This window comes from Triticum aestivum, chromosome 4A (assembly GCF_018294505.1).
Source record: "Triticum aestivum cultivar Chinese Spring chromosome 4A, IWGSC CS RefSeq v2.1, whole genome shotgun sequence".
Taxonomy (NCBI): Eukaryota; Viridiplantae; Streptophyta; class Magnoliopsida; order Poales; family Poaceae; genus Triticum; species Triticum aestivum.
Window position 1 is genome coordinate 699,069,806 of NC_057803.1, and position 18,602 is coordinate 699,088,407.

Genomic DNA, 18,602 nt, shown 5'->3' on the forward strand with positions numbered 1-18,602 from the left:
ATATCCTCAAATTTCTTCATTTTAGCATTTATGATATACTAGAGCCAGCAAAAAAAATAGAATAGAAAGGTTCATTAGAGAAATATTATAATTGACGATTGAATGTCAAATGGCAGTGATTTTATAACTATGCGTGGGAGCTTAATGAAAGATTACATGCAGAGTGTAGAAGTGAAAACCATCTTTTTTCTAGATGAGCTATTACTAGGGGAGATATATACTTCTAGCTAAAGTTAACATTGCTAAAATATTCCACTGGGTGGCAACTCCAGGGCAAGAAGCATACATGTAAGCCTATTCGAAAATGTCTAGAAATGTTGAAGCTTCAGCGTTGCGCTCCAGCTTTCGTGGAACTTCCACACCGTTTGGGATGTTGTGATGGCCAACTTCTGTTGGTTGAGGGGTTCGTCATGAACATAGCATTGGCCGATGATGGGGAGGTAGTCTATACCAGGGAAGATGGCGGTGCCAGTGTTTCGGAAATGTCTAGAAATGTTGACGCTTCAGTGCCGCGCTCTGTGGAAGGGCCACAATGTTTGGGACGTGATGGCCAGCTTATGTTGGTTGAGGGGTTCATCATGAACATAGCATAGGCCGACGATGGGGAGGTTGTCTATACCGGGGAAGATGGCGATGTTGGGGAGGCGGCCAATGGTGTGGAAGACTAAGACGGCAGGGAGGAAGTCGACGGAAGGCAATGGCGGGGCAGCAGATGAATAGAATGAGCTGGAGGGATGGCGGTCGGCCATGGCGGGCTCGTGAGAAGGGAACAATGGCGACGTCATGGCTAGCACTTCGACCAAGTTCGTTTCGCAGCTAAGTGTTACACAACTTGGTGATGGCATTGTCGTCGAAAATATATTAAGCTCTGTGATTTCGACTTCACCAAATTGAATGAGAGGCCTCCGATCTGCGTAGTTGGTGAAGCATGGAGTTGAAGGAGATCCAAACAATCCCTAAACTAAAAATCTGCTCTTGGATATCAACAAACCAAATTGAAACAAGACTGATTGATGCGCCTACCCTATCAATGGTTGAATAATTTTTTTGTAGGTTTTAGTGTCACCTCATGATACTATCTATGCATTATCAATGGTTGAATAATATTTTGTAGGTTTTAGTGTCATTTAATGATACTATCCATGCATTCCATCCTCAAGAAGTTATCCACGTAACTTAATCATTGTTTGATTCGTTCAACTGCATTGTCACCCGTGGCAATGCACGGGCACATTTATACTTACTATAATAATAAAGAAAGTTGGGTTTCTGGTCGTCTGTCATCCAGTTTTACAAAAAAGACCCTACTGTTTTCTAGAATCAACCCGCGCTCCATGTTCAAGTCATACAGAAAAACGTTTCGTTTTTGCAGAATAGCCCTCGCGGTTACTAGAAATCAACCCACAGTATGTCACACATTGTAAGGAAAAACCGGCGTCTTCCTCCCGTCGCCCGCACTCCCTTATCCTCTCTCTTCCACCAACTAAGGCAAACGCGCAGCCGCCGTCGTCCTTCGTTCGGGAGGAAGGCAAGATATGGTGCGCTGGCGCCCACTGGAGAGGGAGACGCCGCTGCTAATCCTGCCAGGGCGCCTCCATCTCTCCTCGCCACGGCCGGAGATCCCAGGTAGCCGCGTGCACCGCGCCTCCATCTCCCCTGGTCCGGACACTCCTCTGTCCGGAGGAAGCAGGGTGGTGTCGGTGGCAGTGCAGCACTGGGCACCAGGTCAACGTACAAACCAGCGGAATACCAGGTCTGCTCGCGACGGACAACGAACCGATCCCCGCACTCCCTCTCAGATGGTTTGGACCAGCGCGCCGCGCCAGCTACCCCACCATCGGCCCGGAGGACCACCGCTGTCCCAGCTACTCCACCACGTCCCCCACCTTCCTCCTGCACTCCACCACCGGATCCCTCTGATGTAGCAGCAAAGAGTGCAGAGACGACGAGAGGCGGTCGAGGCCAGTGCGGGGAGATGCTCCTATTGACGCGTGCATGCAGGGTCGTGACGACGGGCGTCGGTGAAGTTTCTGGCAAATGATGATGGCGTGACGGCGGCAGTTCTGAGATACATGGGGAGACGCCATTGTTATGGTGGAGTTTCTGCTTGCTGTTCAAGAGAGAACAGAGGGGTGAGGAGAGAGAGGAGACCGGGAAGAAGAAGAAGCGTGGGGAGGAGCTGGCTCACTGGCACGGTCCTGCTGCAGATCGCTGTCGGGAGGTGGCTCGACCTACTCGGGTTCGAGCTTGTGGGAGATGGCGCCTAGAAGCTGCCTGCTTCATGGACGAGGATGAAAGGAGGGGCTCAGATGCGGTGGGATCTAGGAGGAGGGGCTTAGCTGAGATGGGAAAAGGGAGGGGTCCGAGCTGCGGGAGAGGGCGTCTGGGACCTGCCTGCTTTGTGGATTCAGGCACCGTGGGATCTGGGAGGAGAGGGAGGCTTCACTAAAGATGGGGAAATTTTGATCTAATCCAGCCTGCTGTGAACAGTGGGCACACGTGTCCACTACTATCAATCCACCCTGCTGTAAACAGTGGGCACACGCGTCCACTACTATGTCCCACGCACCGCTCCCTCATCCCTCTTCTGGTCCAGTCGTTTGTTTCCATCGATCCCCATCCACACGCGACCTTATCTCTCCTCCATAGCACCCGTACACACCATGTGACACACAAGTTTTCTTTTCAAAAGGAGAAGTGCCCCGGAAGCTGCATTAGATTATGACGGTGGTGATACAAATTACATAAAGGTCTTAAAAAAACACAGTACAACACTCACGTTTTACTAGGACTCCTAACATAAAAGTGGGAAAATAATTCAGGTCCTGCACTACCAGTCTTGGACTGAAGTTCCAGAAACACTGACGACGCCGGTGTTGCGAGGAGCACCACCCCGCGGGCCTGCGATGCTGCAATGGTGTCTTAAAAAGGTATGCCGGGGGATTTCCCAAGGCCAGCGGCGGGCAAGACGAGCCGACTGCTGTGATGGGATATTGCAGCAAAGGTGGTCAACGACGAACTGGCTGAAGCAACGGGGGATGCAGCAGCGGTGACCGGCGGTGGTGGCTGACAGCGAGTTGGCTGCTGTGTTAAGGGGTTGCAACAGTGATCGTCCCTATCGGCGAGCCGGCTGTAGTGACAAGGTGCGTGGGGATAAATAAGGAACGACAGGTGAATGAGGTGGATCGCTATGTGAAGGAAAAAACTGCATTGACTCGATTAACAGCTACAGGAAGATAGATCAGACATTTGCAAACAAGCTTTTCTTTTTTTCCTCCCTATATCTGAATGGCGTCTAAGAGATATCATGGTGGTGTGAATTGTGATTAAAATGGGATTATAGGTTGTGCATAATAATATATTGGTAACACACTTGGGATTAACACGCACTAGCATATTGAATTACTCTCAGCCTAATAACATTAAGTGTGATGACATGTGCCGAACCTAGAACCAAAGTGTTGATGCACATACAGCTCTCACTGAGTTCGAATGCACATTAACTTTTATTACCGTTGCAACTACCGGCCTATTTGGTACCATTGATTTTGATCAATACCATGGCAAGGTGTAGCTTTTGACAGAATTTTTAACCCGTTGCAACGCACGGGCCATTTTCCTAGTTTTGTACTAATATTTAGTACCAAGTTACCAGCATATAAAGGACCAGACCTGTAGGGTACATCAGGACCTGAGCACTCATTACATGGAGAAGGAATGGAGACTCCACCAAACCTCCACACATGTGTGAGTAATGTTCTCTGCCCATCTCGCCCTTTATATATACCACTCCCATACTCACAAAATTGTATTGTTCATCCATCCATCGGTTCTAACTGCTGATTCTCTTATTGGGCACATATTTTTTTCTAGCAATATTTGGCACATATATAAGCCCATAAGATAGGTGGCAACCACAAAAATAGAGAGTATACCATGATAAAAGAGCCCATAAGATAGGTGGCAACCACAAAAATAGAGAGTGTGCCATGATAAAAGAACAGGAAGATGTGTATGTACATAACGTGAGAATTGAAGACATCAGAACATTAGAAAGCACTACTCCAGGTGTTCAATGGAGAGGTTGGGTGACAGAAAAGCTAAAGTTGGACTGCTAAGCTCCACAAGGACCTAAAGCTGATTGAACTAACCAGTGCCGCAAAACTAGGACCCAGAGAGTTTGTTGTAATTGGTTGCATGTATAGCTCTTTTTCCTTTAGTTTTTCTTTTTTTCGGAACCTTGTACTTTTTATTTGAAAATTAATAAAAATACACAGCGGAGTCCCGTTGTTTCCCTAAAAAAATAGTTGACTAACAAAACCGAAAGCTGGATGTGGGAAACGAATCAGGGTTAGAAAGGTGTACTATCTGTCAACTATCATCCTCCGGGAAACAGATAAAATCCAGCTATATCTTCCTGTAGGTGTTGCCGACAAGTTGCCGTTCTAGTTATTTAGGTCAACAGTTAATATATAGTTGTTCTTAACTCATGCACAGGATATCAGCTATCTCACTGAGTCCCCTGACGTCGTTTCCTCTGTTTTGTGATACAAAAATGCAAATTAGTTCATAACAAACAACAATGATATTTATTAGAATCAGAGAATTAGCCCGAATCACTTCAAATACAACACAAATTAGATGGGATCTTCTACTACCCAGCAGTGCAGGTCTGCTCGCCCCCACATGTCGGCGACATTCACCCGGGTACCAAATTTTTTATGAGTGGGAAGTTTAATCTTTGTTGCCCTTAAATAGAAAAGTGGCATGTTAAGAGTGAAAGATATGCTTAGGGAGATCTTGGTTGCTAGGTAAGCTATCAAGTCATCTGTACACAGTCTTACAAACTAAAAATTTGCAGATACAAATTTGTACTCGACGAACGATCAACGCAGGGAAGGTGGGACTGCTAAAGTCCACAAGGAACTCAAGCTCAATCAAGTCACAAGTGCCCCACAACTAGTTGCCTCACTAAATCGGAAGTTTGAGGCGGGGAAATGAACTAAAGTTCAATTCAAAAGGTGGAAAGCCGGGAGAGAATGCATCTTCTGAAATTGGAATCTCATGTTCTATCTGTCAAGTCTCATCCCCCAAAGACATGAGATCTTCCTACTGTGACATAAAAGGTTTGCCTAGCACATGTAAACAAGCACATAAATCCAACTGCAACATACATCGTGTAGGTGTTGCTATCAAGTTCGTTCCAGTTAATTAGGATGCAATTAATATCCAGCTTTATTGAACTCATGCCCACGGAACCAACTATTTCACTTTTTTTGCTGTTACCAGCTATATCATTGCCTCCCCTGACGTCCTCTCCTCTATTTGCTGATACAACAATGAAAGTTAGTTCATAGCATACAACAAGCTCTGCATTAGAATCAGAGAATTAGTCCGAACCTCCACAAATACAACACAAAATAGATTGGGTGTGCTGGCCAGCACTGTGGGTCTACCCCAATATGTCGGTGACATTTACCCGTGTACATTTTTGTGCGGGTGGGCACCAAATTTTTTATGAATGGTAACACTACTGGAAATTTTGTATACACTGGGTGTCAGGCTGTTCACCAAGAGCCAAAACACGGGCACTCGGCAAAATAAGAGATGTCGAGCATGACTCTCGGCAAAAGGAGCATCTCGGTAAACACATGATACTGCCGAGAGTAGACCTCGGCAAAGGCACTATTTGCCGAGAGCCAAGCAGTGCCGCACGACAACGTTCTACCACATGGCACATCCGGCGGCTGGTAACAGCACAACCATGTTTTGACTTCTTTACCGAGAGCAGCTCTCGTAAAACTAATGGTTGCCTATTTGGTTCCAACTCGCCTACCGCTTTGCATGTCCGATAGTCCGACAGATGAATTACACTTCGGTGTTCAAAATTAAGAATGTGTATTAATTTTATGATCCAACCGTACCTGCACCATGAGCAGCTTTCGGTAAGGCAACAGTTGCCGAGAGCAGCTCTCGGTAAAGCTAAGGCTCCCATCAAACTTTAGTACCACCTCGCCTAGAGACATGCAACATAACCTGTTTAAATAGTGGGACAGTCTAGATGTAGTACGCTTCGGTATTCATTACACTCTTGTTAAGGAGATTGACAATCACTTTGAATGTTCACCTGTTTCGGGCAGAGAATATTCAAAGTGATAAGCCATCTCCTTAATGGTGGATGCCGGCGTTGTTTTATTAACTCAACTATTATTATTTTTCAGAAATTTATTGCAGGTTTGTGTAGGAAGTGCAGGTCATGTTGCTCCATTGGCCTCGAAACTTATCGTGCTCTAAAAGGAGGCAAACGCATGACACATGCCACACCCCCGCATTTTCCAGGCCCACGTGCAATATTCGAGACATTTATTGCACTGGTAGGGTTTCGTCATCGGAAATTTAAGATCAGCAAGGGGGCACATGAAATCATGCCCGGTAGAGGCATGTAAAATCATTTGTGATGTCCTTGTGGCATGCCTAGGCGTTGCACAGACGAGGGAGAGGTGTGCCCTACCACTGGGTTACCGGAAGAACCTCGGTGTCATTCCTGATGCAACCGTTGAAATCCTTGGAAAATTGTATGATGCCGGAATTCCTCGAGAGCTGGCACAGTGTCATGACATGGCCCCTATAGGGTGTGGTAAAAGTTTGGGCACGTTTCGAATAAGCCTCCCCTGAGGCCGCTTGTAAACCGCACTGTGTACGGGGTAGTTTGTGTGTACCGAGAGGGAACATGTCCGGTTTGTGCAGAAAGTGCTAGTCCTATTGCTTCATGGCCTCGAAAATTCTCGTGCTCTCAAAGGAGGCAATCGCATGACACATGCCAAGCCCCCGCATTTTCCGGACCCGCTTTGCAATATTCGAGACATTTATTGCACCACTAGGTTTCACCGCTGGAAATTGCTGATCTATAAGGCGACACATTAAATCATGCCCAGAAGTACGATGGAAAATCCTACATGATGTCTTTGCGACATGCGTATATGATGTTCTGATGTGGGAGGGGCAGGCCCTGCAACCAGGGTGTGAAATTACCTCTGTGGCATGCCTGATGCAACCGTTAAAATCCATGGAAAATTGTAACATGGTGGAATTGATCGGGATTAGGCATGGTCTCATGACATGGCCCATGCAGGGTGTGGTGAAAGTTTGGGTGCATTTCGAATAAGCCTCCAGTCATGCCGCTTGTAAACCACACCATCTACGAGCTAGTCTGTGGGCACCAAGAGGGAACGTGTCCGGTTTGTGAAGTGTTGGTCCTATTGCTTCGTTGGCCTCGAAACATCTTGTGCTCTCACAGGACGCAATCCCATGACACATGCCAAGCCCCCACATTTTCCAGACTCACGTGCAATATTCGAGTCATTTATTGCACCGCTAGGGTTTCACCACATGAAATTGTAGATCTGGAAGGCGGGACATGAAATCTTGCCTAGAAGCGGCATGAAAAATCCTATGTGATGTCTTTGCAACATGCGTAGGCCACGTGCTGATGATGTAGGGGTAGGCCCTACAACCGGGGTGCGAAATTACCTCTGTGGCATGACTGATGCAACCGTTAAAATCCTCGGAAAATTGTATGATGGTGGAATTGCTCAGGATTTGGCACGGTGTCATGACATGCCCATGCAGGGTGTGGTAAAAGTTTGTGCACGCTTCGAATAAGCCTCAAGTCAGGATGCTTGTAAACCACACCATCTCCGAGTTAGTCTATGGGCACCGAAAGGAACATGTCCATTTTGTGAAGGAAGTGTTGTTCCTGTTGTTCCATTGGCCTCGAAACTTCTCGTGCTCTTAAAGGAGGCCATCACATGACACATGCCAAGCCCCCGCATTTTTCGAACCCACGTGCAATATTCGAGACATTTATTGCACCGCTAGGGTTCACCGTCGGAAGTTGTAGATTTGCAAGGTGGCACATGAAATCATGACCAGAAGCGGCATGGAAAATCCTACGTGATGCCTTTGCAACATGCGTAGGCCATTTGTGGAGGGGGGTTGTCATTTCCGAGAGCTGCTCTCGGTATTGGTGAATGTTTTGAGGCTGCTCTTGGTAAAAGGGTAACCTAGATCTAAGGTATTATCCTTTACCGAGTGAGACTCTCATAAAAGGTATAAACCCTAGATCTAGGACCTTTACCGAGAGCCGCATCGAAAGACGCTCGGTAAAGGTCCGTGAGACACTTAAACTCTTCCCACGGTGTCTTTTTCTCACTTCTCTCTCTTCCTGGGCCCCCACTCTCACCCCACCTCACCGGCACCCCCACCCCATCTTCAAGCTAGACTATCCTGGGCACACTAAGAGATCTTAACCGCCGACCCTGCCATCATCGACCATCTCCTCAAGACAAAATTCAGTAAATACAACAGGGTTTTTCTTGCCCATCATTTTTGTTCTTTCTCTCTTTATTCCTAACAAATAAAAAGGTGGTATATGGTTCTATCTGCATGTCAGCTGTTAAATAGGATTCTGCAAAATTTAAACAAAGGATTGTGAAAAGTAAGTACTTAAGTAGTCTGTAGAAGATACTTCCATGTGCTATCAACCTTTGAATTTACACTCAAACTAGTCAAACTAATCATACTCCTTCCGTCCCAGAATAAGTGACGTGATCTGAATACACATTTCCGGGAAATTCTTCTTATTTATATCTTTCCACTTTAAATCAAGCCATGTGCATTCAGCATTTCAGCTCGTGGAGAGAAATGAATACTCCACCAAATCTCACACTTATGTGAGTATTGTTCTATGTCTCTCTCTCCCTTTAAATACACCACTCCATCTTGACCTATTGTTCATCCATCCACACTTCTAACCAGTGACTTTCTTATTGTTGGGCATATAAAGTAGGATATACGATAGGTGGGAAACACATAGATAGAGGCGACCAAACTAAAGGAACCAGCGAGATGAATGGACATGCAGGAATTTGAGACATCATGATATTAGCAAATCGTCTGTGTTTCATATCAGGCTGTTCAAATTGTTTAGTTGTCGACAGGTTCGATGATATTGATACATGCCTCCAGGAGCCTATTCATAGATCGGGAGTCCTGGCTGGTGGCGCGCTAGGTTCCCTCAGTCACTCGCATGGGCTACGGAGGGGTTGGGCATTGTTTCCTTCACTGATTGCTTCTCTTTGGAGGATTCGTGCAAATTTCATGTAGAATTCTCTCAAAAAGCATAGTCTGGTGGTTTTTTTCCTTTTCTTTTTTATATATGCAATTCCTAGATCTTGAGTATGCAATGATCAGAGCAAGTCTGCCCTGATGACCACCGTGATATTTTCCTTTCGATCTTCGTAAAGGAACAATCATTTTAATTTAATTATGTTAAATGACCATTCAAAAAAATGGTACACATGTGCCAACATAGGCATGCGTCCACGCCCATTAATTAAGCATATGTTTTGAGTTGATGAAAACCAGAGATAGATCCACCTATCTTAGTTAACAGGGAACTTCTCCGTCATCCAGAATATCAATAATAGCGGTCATAAGTTAAAATTTCAATTCGGTGCCCAGGCTCATCTACACCCGTGCAGAATAGCCACATCCTCGTGAGTGATGATATTTTCTCACTGGTAATATTAATATTCAAAATGTTCTTGCATAAAATAAAAGTTTGCCAACAAGTAAAGGACCACACTTCTAGGCTACAATAGGTCATCGAGACTTGCAAGAATTATTTTTCGGTCTGTCTCTTCCTTCTTATATATCACCCATCTCACCAAACCATATAATTCATCCATTGGCACCTCTATTCCATGATTCTCTTATAAAACAAATATATTTTTACATTAGATTTGTGGAAACTAAATAAATAGGAGACCATGCGAAGAGAACCAGAGAGAGATGCATGGTTGGATATGTAGGAATATGAGACATCTGGACATTAGCAAGCCATACTCGGTATGTTCTATTATATGCGCCACAGAGCCCTAGTACCATTGGACTGGCTACAAACAAAGATACCTCAACCGGACCCTCCACGATATAGCGGTTACTTTGGTCTTGTTTGCGATAAAAAGATCGCTAATGCCGGTATTAGTTGATAGAAGCAAAATTGAGGATTGTGATGGCTTGTGTCGTGTGGGGAGGAAGGGGTCCAAAAATGTTGTCGTCATTTGTGGGTCTTCTGGAACTTTAGCCTCTTCAATACAACTCTTTTTCACCAAACAACAAGCAGTCTAGGTTCTCCGCAATATCGTGCGGTGCTCAATTCCCATCATCCCTAGATGCGAAGTCGCGTAATCTTTTTCTATGATTCACATATTTGCTGTACCTGAATTACTATAGCATAATGAAGGCATTCATTAAACAACTTTATGCAAATAGAAGACAAAGATTAGCTAAGGATTATTGACAAATAAGCCTAATTTGTGCTCTCCTTATGATCTCCAACAAAACTTCTCCCTTCATAGATTCATCAAAATATGAGTATGATGCACACAACCGAATATCCAATTCTGAGCCCCAGCTCATCTGCACCAGGTGAACAGTAAATTCAAAAACATAAACTAGAAAATTAAGAAAAAACATTTTTTGCCTGTAAGATGATTGAGTGTGTGAGATGCGTGCAAAATTTCAAATGATTTAGACATCTCATTAGCTCTCAGCAAAAAAATATCAGGTCTGAACAATGCACAAATAGTAAGAAAAATCACAGACCTCAAATTGGTCTTTTTTGCTGAGAGTTACTCAGACATCTAAATGCTCTGAAATTTGGGACAGCCATCACACTCAGTCATCTTTCTCCATAAAAAATTTGAATTTTTTGATTTATTTAATATTTATAACTATTGTTTTGGTTACTCCTGGGCTCATCAGAGCCTGGGGGCCAAAACACTGCTCTTATTTTATTAGATGTTGATTACCGAAACACGTGATTGTAATAATGGTGGCCAATTCGAACGATAAAGCTACAACAGATGGCTATAAAAGTTGAAACTACAAGGTCCCGAAAACAACATTGGGCTGCCTAGTGTATTTGAGACCCATCAACAGCTGGCCAACATCTTCAAACGACAATAGCTACAAGATATAAGCAATTTTAGAGTTAGGGCAGCCATGCATACCTATGTTTGAGGAGTCCGCGCAGCGTGCTGACTTACGGTAGATGGTGGTCGCAAGAGCTTGGCCTCTGATGGCTCATGATGCAGGCTTGAGGCCACCAACATGGCACACCAGTCTATGTACACACGTGTGCTCCCACCGTGTTTCTTTGTCGGGTGCGCCTGGGAAGAGGCTCAGCACACAAACCTAGTGTTTATGATGGCAGGTGTTGTTGGCCAGAACTAGCACAGTCTTTGTGTACGGTAAAGGTTTTCCAAAGGATTCCCTCGCAAATTTCAAGGAAAATCAGAGAAAATAAGTTAGAGTAATGACATTTTTAAAACAACTTGTACAATGTAGACGGGCACACACGCATACACACCACTGTACACACACTCGCAACGCCTAAAACCTACTATCTCCATTAATTCACAAATATAAGATGTTTTGGATATTTTAATATGAACTATATACGGACTGAAATGAGTGAAGAAACACATCAAAATGTGTTTGTGTACATCCGATTCACGAAAAGTGACACACAAAAAGTGAAACATCTTATATTTGTGAACGGTAGGAGTACTAACTAGAGCAATGTAACATAAAGATTGACAAAGTTTCACCACATGCATCTCACTATGGATGGGAGTATCACATCCTAATGAAATAAGAATCCTCTTTATAATGACAAACATGGAGTCAATTATTAGATATTATCCCTAGTGTCATGGGGTATTTCCACCCTCTGAAGTGCACATCTTGAGTGCACAAGGCATCATTATTTTTATTAACAAAACATAACAAAGGAAAATATTATGTAAGTAGAAACTATCGTATACACAGAATGAAAATAAAAATAACTAGAAGTGAAAAGTAAAATTAAGATATTAGAAGTATCAAGGGAGGGGTATGACATTTGTAAACAACCATTGGAGAAATAACTATGAAACCAAGTTAAATTATTGTGGGGCAGTATCCCTGCTAGCCTGTGCTTTTTATATCGCTGAGGCATAGATTATACTGGATGACCAGATAATTATCAAGGCCGCGTAAAAAGACTGAATGGTTACCAATATGTAAGAGATTGTCTTAGGATGTAGCAGGACATTGGCATTCACATCGAGTACTGTTCAAGGTACATCTCTCCCTTTATATATACCACTACATCCTGAACACTATACATATATTAGTCATTCGTCTTCACTTCCTAATTCCCACTAGTGATTCTCCTAATGGCACATACATTAGCACATAAGATAGGTGGCAACCACATAGACAAAGGAGATGGTGATAAAAAAGGAGCATTTGTATGTGCATATTGGATTAGGAGACGTCAGTACATTAGATAATAGTGCGTACTGGACATATGGCGGATCATATTGTTAGGTTCTCAGCATGTTCGATGATTTGTGCCAGGTTGTCCTAGTGCTGATAGATTAGCCACAGGCGAAGTTCCGTCCGGTGCTTTGGTTCAGTTCTTATGGTCGTGGAATAGAATGAGTTCAATAATGCTGAGTTAGGTGTTGTGTATTAATTTTCCGTGTTGTGTTGCTTGGGTTTGTTTCTCGCTGCCTATTGCCCACAAGGTTTGTTCTTAGCGGAGGTCATGGCGTGTAGGCTGTATTGGGAGCTGGGTCCTAGGATGTGTTATCAGTTCTATGCTAAATGGAATTGGGAGCTTTTCTCCTCAATTTTGAAAAGCCAGAAGGTAAGGTGGCTTAACTGAGAAATCAGGCGACAAAATATTCAAATCAGTAAGAAGTACAAACAAAATTTAATCAAAGGAAGAGACTACCAACCAATAAGCCTTATTTATAATGTCTCAAATATCTCTACAACAACTTCCAACGCCAACGAATAATGTAATTATCAACTATGATGCACCCAAATTACTTTCTTATATGCCGAGGGATTGGAAAAACTGAGCTTGATCCTAATATGGTGACCAATTTGAACAAAGGTAACCTCAGCATTATTACAATGCTTAAGCACAGACAGGAATAAAATAGAATATAGGATATTTAGGCTGCCTAGTGCATTTGCGACATATGTCAACATCTTACCAACCTCTTCAAACAACAATATCATACTCTCGCCATGATCTCCAAAGTAATACAAGTAGCATAAAAATCAGGTTTTAGGATAATTTCATCCCAAACTACAAATTACAGTGTGGCAAACAAGTTAAACGTACGTCCTAATGCTAGAGCCCATCCTCCTTTCTTTTAACCAAAATAGAAAAACAGCATTGTACCAGAGGAAGAAAGTACGTAGAATAGAGGAGGCGTTGTACAAGGGGGAATACAAGTGTACACAACCAGGTCAAGTGAGTCAACCCAACAGTTCGATAATTGGTTTTGAAACAGCCCCCCAAAGTATGAGTGATTACCAATTTACCACCAGGTAAAAGCTTCGAAAAAAGTTACCACCATGTAAAGAACCACTCCTATAGGATAGAGGAGGCCACCAGCATTCATCTTGTAGAGTCGGAGTGAATACCCCACCAAACTCTCATACTTGAGTGAGTAATGTTCTCCGTACATCTCGCCCTTTATATATATACAACTCCCATACTTACCAAACTATATTGTTCATCCATCCAAAGTTCTATACCTACTATTAAAGGGAGGTGGTTTCTTGGTTTCGTGCCGCTTCGTCTGGTCCCGCTTTGATTAATTTCATGTAGGCTATTTGGTATCGTTCGATGTCACATAAGCTATTTGGTTTCGTTTGATGTCACGTAAGCTGGTTTTCACGCGTGCTAGCTTTTCATGCATCGCACGCACGCATGCGGCCTCACACTGGGCTTGGCGAGCCCACCTCGCTACACAAAACTGACTCTTACCAATTTATATATGTTCAACGTCTTTGTCTATCGGGAGGTAATTAAACAGGATCTCTCACATGCAAGGTCGGGGCAGGGGGGGGGCTTTTCACGGTACATGACAGCGGCATAAAACATGGATATTTGTGTGCTGAATGAGTGCATAATTGTAGGATCATGGGCTGAAAATCTCTTATGGGCTCAAAAAACGTGCATAATTAAAGGAGGAGCTGATGATATTGTGGGGTGGAAGATAAGGATCGAAAAACGTGCATAATTGAAGGATTATGGGCTGATGTAAATTAAAGTTTCTGTGGCCCGAAAAAACATGCATAATTAAAGGAGGAGCTCATGATATTGTGGGCTGGAAGATAAGGATAAAAAAATGTGCATAATTGAAGGATTATAGGATGATATAAAAACGAGCATAATTAAACTTCCATTGGGCTGGAAAAAACAATCATAATTAGAGGAGCTGATTACATTCCTATTCGCTGGAAGATACAGGTCGGTCTAATCTAGTAGAGGGAGCTGGTGATCTCTTCTCGGATTGCAAGGGTGTTGGTGTGAAAAAGTGTTTGTCAGTAAGTTTTTTTTATCTTTTATGTGCTGCGTTTTCTTGCTATTGCTATTTTTAACACTTTCGAAAGTATCTTTGCAAAGAAATTAGTATTAAGAATAGCTTGATCTCCTGCATATATAATAAAAAAGGCATTTGCCTATATGTTGTTAGATGTACTGCAAGTCATATGTGATTAATGCCTTATTGATATGCTTTTATTTCTAGACTTTGGCGTGTGCCTCCGTTTTGCTGGATGTTGAATTGTTGGTCGCTTTGGTGGAGGGGACAAATTGCAAAAAAAAAATCCAATCCATGCATTGTTCTTGTACGTAACCAATAATTTTCTCTCACGTATGAACTCATGGTAATATCTGCCAGTTCTAACTAATGATTCTCTTATCGGGCATATACGTGAGCCCATAAGAGATACTCCATCTGTACATAAATATAAGACGTTTTAGAGACAACCAGAAAAACAGAGAGTATACCATAATGAAAGGACAGGAGAGATATGTATGGACACAATGCAGGAATCAGAGACACCAGAACATTAGCAAACACTTTTTCGAGGCTTCTATCGACAAGTCGGGTGGATCATACCTCAGACACAAAGCTCATGCCTTAGACTGCTCAGCTCCATATGGAACTCGGGCTGAATTAAGTCACTAGTGCACCAAAACCAGTTGCCTCATAAAACGGAAAGGTGGAGGCGGGGAAATGAATTAGGGTTCAAAAGGAGGAAAGCGGGGAGAGAACGGTATCGTCACCCGGCTCATCGCATCTTCTGGATTCAAAATCTCGTGTACCATAAAATATTCTTATGCGGCCTCTAAACTCTCATCCTTCAAAGAGGTGAACTCTTCCCCCTCTCACATAAGAAAGGTTGGCCTAGCACATGTATACAAGCAGATAAATCCAGCAGCTACGTCATATAGGTGTTGCTGTCAAGTTGCCGTTCCAGTTAATTAGGATGCAATATTCAGTTTTGCTGAAGCCATGCCCACGGATTCAGCTATGTCACTACCTCTCCGGATGTCCTTTCTTCTGTTTGCTGGTACAACAATGCAAATTACTTCATAACATACAACAATGCTCTATAGAGATTTAGAGAATTATGGGCACTGTACTTGCCAGCACTGCAGTCTGCCCCAACATGTCGGCGGACAATTTACCAGTACCAATTTTTCGATGAATGAGAAGTTGAATTGTGGTTATCCTGAAACAGCAGAGTGACATGGTAAGAGCGAGAGATGTGCTTATGGAGATCTTTGTTGCTAGGAAAGCCTTTCATGTCAAAATGATATGCACAAACTCTTACCAAACTCTATTTGCAGACACAAATTCATATTCGGTGACTGATCAGCGCATAGGAATTTTCTCCCAAGCCATGAACATATTCTGAAAACAAGTTACCCATTTTCTACAACACTGTCCAAAACTTGAAAATATAGAAACATTCATGTCATTGTCCTCTCCTAGAAGACAGTGACACTGACCAAATCGAAACAAATACAGTGGACCCGCGGATCACATATATAAGATGTTGAACATGGTAATCTTACTCTCAGCAAGCAGCAGCTAGCGCTGATCATGGCACCCCAGCTCTCCTCCCTTGCTGCATCCACGGGCATATGTGTAGTCTCAGCTCTCGCCTTAGCCCTGATGGTGATCACCCTCTACATCATTGGCGTTGTTGTATCCTTTGCCGTCTTCTACATCAGAGAGTTCACCCAGAGAGCCCATGATCGGCCGCCGCTCACCGGGACCGTCTTCCGGCAGCTCAACAACTTTGACAAGATCTTCGATGAGCATGTGAAGTATGCACTCCTGCACCCCACCATTAGGCTTGTCTATCCTGGGCACAGTGAGATTTTAACCGCCGACCCTGCCGTCATCGAGCATATCCTTAAGACAAACTTCAGTAAATACAGCAGGGTAGTTTTCCTTGCTCATCATTTTTGTTCCTCCTGTTTTTCTTGCTAACTAGTAAGATGGTGGTAGATGATTCAGTATGCATGTCAGATGGTAAATAGGATCCTTCAAAATTTGAAGAGGATGGCCAAAAGTCAAAACTTGAGTAGTCTGTAGAACATATTGCCATGTTCTATCCACCTATGAATTTTCATTCATGCTAGTCAGACTAATAATATACTACTACCTCCGTCCCACAATATAAGAGCGTTTTTGATACTAGTTGGCAGTACACTAGTGTCAAAAACGCTCTTATATTAGGGGACGGAGGGAGTTCTATTTAGAGAGTAAACTGAGTGCCTGTGGAAATACTTTGTCTGACTATAATTTCGCAATGATGGATCCTATTTTACAGGGGGCCTTCAACACGGAGACCGTGAAGGATCTGTTTGGAAATGGGATTTTCGTTACAGACGGAGAGAAGTGGCAACACCAGAGAAAGCTAGCAAGCCATGAGTTCTCAACCAAAGTGCTACGTGACTACAGCAGTGATGTTTTCCGAATGAATGCTATGAAATTGGCAGAGAAGACCTCAGCTGCAGCAGCTAACAGAATTACCATAAACTTGCAGGTACTTCCTCAATATAAACAGTATAGTACTGTAAGTGCTAAGATCATAATTCTAGCTTTAATAGTTCACTCTATGCATGTCAAATTTAGAACTTTAAACTACAAAAGAGAGAAGCAAATCAAATCCTAGACCTAAATGGCCAAATAAAAATTCAGTTAGCTATTCTTGGCAAATAGAGTAAACATAGTTTCTCCAAAACTTCTGAATTGGGCTATGCATTACTAAGATTTCTGAGTGAGCAAAGTAAAGATAAGAATTAATTGATTGATTGCGGGTTTACAAAGTGGGATTCGGTTTTGACCTTAACACGCTATCAGGATCAGATGAATCCAGCATTGAATTCAGCAAGGCCTTCAATGAGGCAAATTCTCTTGTTTACCATCGGTATGTTGATATGTTCTGGGAGTTGAAAAGGTATCTTAATATCGGGTCAGAAGCCAAACTGAAGAGGAGCATAAAGATAATCGACGACTTTGTGATACAGTTGATCCATCAAAAGAGAGAGATCATGAAGAACATAAGTGGCCATGTAAGTCAACCTGTATGATAGTTTGTTACAACTATTTCAAAATTTTACATATGTTCAATTCTATCTTTTATGATAAATGCAGAAAGCCAGAGATGACATACTATCAAGATTCATACTGGGATGATGAACGATCGTTACCTTCGTGACATAGTCCTCAGCTTCCTGATTGCTAGTAAAGACACCACAGGGAATACCCTTACATGGTTCTTCTACATGCTCTGCAAGAACCCAGTAGTGCAGGATAAGGTTGCCTTTGAAATCAGAGAATATGTCGAGTGGACTCAAGAAGATACCAGCATGGAAATATTCACCGCAAGATTGAAACAAGGTGCTATCGACAAAATGCACTACCTCCATGCTGCGATTACCAAGACTCTCCGGCTGTATCCTGGTGTTCCAGTGGTACAAATCATTCCTCATGCTATTCATTTTAATAGTAGTGTCCAAAAATAACAAGTCCAGATAGCTTCGACATAATCTAATTTGGATCTGGCATACACAGTAACTTAATTTATGCTACACTTTTCAGGATGGTAAGATGGCAGATGAAGGTGATGTACTGCCAAACGGCCAACGAGTAATAAAAGGAGATGGAATGAACTACATGATTTATGCCATGGCTAAAACATGACATCACAAAATTGCAAGAGAGGATAGCTAGCCATGGCTGAAACCTATTGATCAGCTTGGTCCTTTGAACTGAGTCTGAAACAAGGATCATTATATGAACTTTGCAGCAGTTGTCATAATATGATAGTACCACTAAGGCCCATGAAGATCATACCTTCCCATTCTATTATCTTCATGCTGAGAAAGCACACTTTCTGTCAGATATAGCGGCACGCCGCGCCGGTGAATATGCCTGATTATGGTGGTACTGTTAACAGTAACAAAAATTGAGAAGGTAGAATGAAAACCAATAAGCCCATGCTTATTGCGATATAACTACTTAGTACATTTCTGACTTACAATCAATGTAATACAACCTGAACAAAATGCCTAGTATAAATCAACACAACATGAACAAAAAGCGCATATAGTTGCTAAGGATCCATGTAATACAGAGCTATGACCAAGTTTTGAGTAGTTTGCA

The 18,602-nt window shown here is 43.0% G+C and overlaps 1 pseudogene; it reads left to right on the forward strand.

Moving 5' to 3' along the window:
* Positions 1–16,028: 16,028 nt before the first annotated feature.
* LOC123084313 (cytochrome P450 704C1-like) lies at positions 16,029–18,140 on the forward strand (annotated as a pseudogene).
* The last annotated feature ends 462 nt before the right edge of the window (positions 18,141–18,602 follow it).